Raw genomic sequence first — 3473 nt, 5'->3', positions numbered from 1 at the left:
ATGTAAGCACCAGCATGGACCAACGTCCGGTGCATCCTCTCCGCCACAGTACACCATCCACACTATGATAACCACACCAGGGAGTCCAATTCTAAAATAGAATATCCCACCCGTCCGACATCCACAACTGCTCAGATAAGCCACCAACACCCACACATGTCCTACACAGGGGTGCACCCAACACCACCACACTGCCACCTGTTACGGCACAGAAACAATGGCAGGAATGAATCACACAGGTGTGCCGCAACCACAGACGCGGCGCGCCTCCAGTCACGAGCGAAAAGCGCATAAGCGCATCCTGACGAGACATAACTGCTGTGACATACTGACGCTGCCTCAGACATTCACTTACAATGATCACTACCAACGAACCTCGGCCCCCCCCCCCCCAACAACACACTCTCTTACCACGTTGTGTACTGTAATCCAACCCATTTCGCACCTTAACCTAACCCATTTTGCACCTTAACCTAACCAAATTCGTAACGCAATTTGTACCACAATTTCTACCGCAATGTAACGCAATTTGTACCGCAATGTAACGCAATTTGTACCGCAATGTAACGCAATTTGTACCGCAATGTAACGCAATTTGTACCGCAATGTAACGCAATTTGTACCGCAATGTAACGCAATTTGTACCGCAATGTAACGCAATTTGTACCGCAATGTAACGCAATTTGTACCGCAATGTAACGCAATTTGTACCGCAATGTAACGCAATTTGTACCGCAATGTAACGCAATTTGTACCGCAATGTAACGCAATTTGTACCGCAATGTAACCCAAGTTGTGCCTTAACCTAACCCAAGTTGTGCCTTAACCTAACCCAAGTTGTGCCTTAACCTAACCCAAGTTGTGCCTTAACCTAACCCAAGTTGTGCCTTAACCTAACCCAAGTTGTGCCTTAACCTAACCCAAGTTGTGCCTTAACCTAACCCAAGTTGTGCCTTAACCTAACCCAAGTTGTGCCTTAACCTAACCCAAGTTGTGCCTTAACCTAACCCAAGTTGTGCCTTAACCTAACCCAAGTTGTGCCTTAACCTAACCCAAGTTGTGCCTTAACCTAACCCAAGTTGTGCCTTAACCTAACCCAAGTTGTGCCTTAACCTAACCCAAGTTGTGCCTTAACCTAACCCAAGTTGTGCCTTAACCTAACCCAAGTTGTGCCTTAACCTAACCCAAGTTGTGCCTTAACCTAACCCACGTTGTGCCTTAACCTAACCCAAGTTGTGCCTTAACCTAACCCACGTTGTGCCTTAACCTAACCCACGTTGTGCCTTAACCTAACCCACGTTGTGCCTTAACCTAACCCACGTTGTGCCTTAACCTAACCCACGTTGTGCCTTAACCTAACCCACGTTGTGCCTTAACCTAACCCACGTTGTGCCTTAACCTAACCCACGTTGTGCCTTAACCTAACCCACGTTGTGCCTTAACCTAACCCACGTTGTGCCTTAACCTAACCCACGTTGTGCCTTAACCTAACCCACGTTGTGCCTTAACCTAACCCACGTTGTGCCTTAACCTAACCCACGTTGTGCCTTAACCTAACCCACGTTGTGCCTTAACCTAACCCACGTTGTGCCTTAACCTAACCCACGTTGTGCCTTAACCTAACCCACGTTGTGCCTTAACCTAACCCACGTTGTGCCTTAACCTAACCCACGTTGTGCCTTAACCTAACCCACGTTGTGCCTTAACCTAACCCACGTTGTGCCTTAACCTGCTCTGTAATTGGCATATGACACGTTACATTAATCTAGTGTTGTCTAACCACAACCCTCTGAATATAGTTCGCTACTCGCACCGCCCACCCTCTTGTGTATCGTTTCATGTTCAACACTTCGCAAGTGTTGCTTACTTTTTACATGCTCCCGCTGTACACTGTAATGTGGACGACTGCAGGATGTACATCGCCCCCCCCTCCCCCCCCCTGCCTTCGCACGCTGGTCGTTCAGGTGCTTGCGTGTTCAATGCCCTTCGCAGCTGTTCACTGGCATTCGCATGTCGAAGCGCTCAGTCTACGTCGTGGTACGGCCTGTGTCCACTGTCCGCTGATGTCGTAAGCTTAACCCTCACATTGTACTGCACATAGGTCCGTATGTACTGAATGATACGCTGTGGCACATGTGTGACCGTACAACGACTGCGCCCAACAACAGCGAACCATACGGTCCAAATGTTGTGCACTCAGCCACGTGCCGTCTCCCCATAACAGCTACATTGCAGTGTGGTACGCCATAGAGACGTGTGGGAGTAACGGACGCCCTGGATGGCGATCAGCATGAGCCGTCTGTTGATGTAGTGGCGCGTGTATTCAAACGTAGTCGTCTCTTCTCACACAGTGTGATAGCATGGTGCACCGCGTTCCACATCTGCGACATGGTACAGATGCTGGTTGACAGTCGGTGTCGTAATGGACATCGCATACGTAGGGGGCCACCTCCCACGTGTTCTCTAGTCGTGCACATTTTGTTGCGTGTATGTGGGCAGACGTAGTGTGTCGTGGCACCTAACAGACAGGTATGCAATAATCGTTGCATTTGCAAACTGGGATGGACGTCTACGTTTGCTGGTGACGTTACGCAAATGAACAACTGGTAAACCCATTGTGGTGTGGTTGTTGTTGCTGGAGGTAAATCAGTAAGGGCAAATCTGTGTGTGAAGCGATACGCGGCGGTGGCTGGGTGGGACCGTCCCCGGCCGGTGAGGGGGGGCCGCCCGGCGTGCTGGCCGCGCGGTGCGTGGGCGCACGCGCTACAGCCGGCTGGTGGGGGCGCCCAGTGGCAGGCGCGCCGGCCGACGGACGCGGCAGGCGGCGCAGCTGCGCGCCGGGGCACCCTGCGCGCGGCGCCGGGCGGCCAAAGTGGGTCCTCGCGGGCCCGGTGCGAAGCGCGGTGGACATCTGCAGTGTGCTGGTCCGACTGAGGACTGTGTGCGTTGAGGATGCGCCGCCGCCCGGCACTCGGCGCCGCGACGCCGTCTGCTGCTCGGTCGCCCCAGCGGTTCTCGCTGGTGGTTTGTATCGCAGTTGTGCAGACGTGTTGGCACGTGCGCTGTGCTGGGAGAGTTCGCTTCGGCACCCACGTGGGGCCTTTGCCCTTCTGTGGCGCTGGCGTTGGAGCTGCCGGTCACCGTAGGTGGCGCGTGTTGTCTCCCGCCGGCAATGCCACGACAGCACGCTCCCGGGCCTCTGTCGGCAGCGGCAAGCTCAGTTGGGAGCACGGGTGGTCGCACCTAAAGCGTCTACTCGCCTAACTCCGGGCGATTGCGCCTCTCTCGAACCCGACCAAGTACTTAGGACGGCGCTGCGCGCCGCCGGGACCTGAGAGGGTTTCGAGGTGTATTGTGCAGGGGAGCTCAGCCTCCTCCTGTTTGCAGAATAATTGAGCGGACGCTTGCGTGTTCGCGCGGGCCCCTGGGACACACTCCCGGGCGGCCGGCTGCTCAGCTCTAGTTGACGCAGC

This window comes from Schistocerca cancellata, unplaced genomic scaffold, assembly GCF_023864275.1.
Source record: "Schistocerca cancellata isolate TAMUIC-IGC-003103 unplaced genomic scaffold, iqSchCanc2.1 HiC_scaffold_677, whole genome shotgun sequence".
Lineage (NCBI taxonomy): Eukaryota > Metazoa > Arthropoda > Insecta > Orthoptera > Acrididae > Schistocerca > Schistocerca cancellata.
This window is presented reverse-complemented; position numbering follows the sequence as displayed.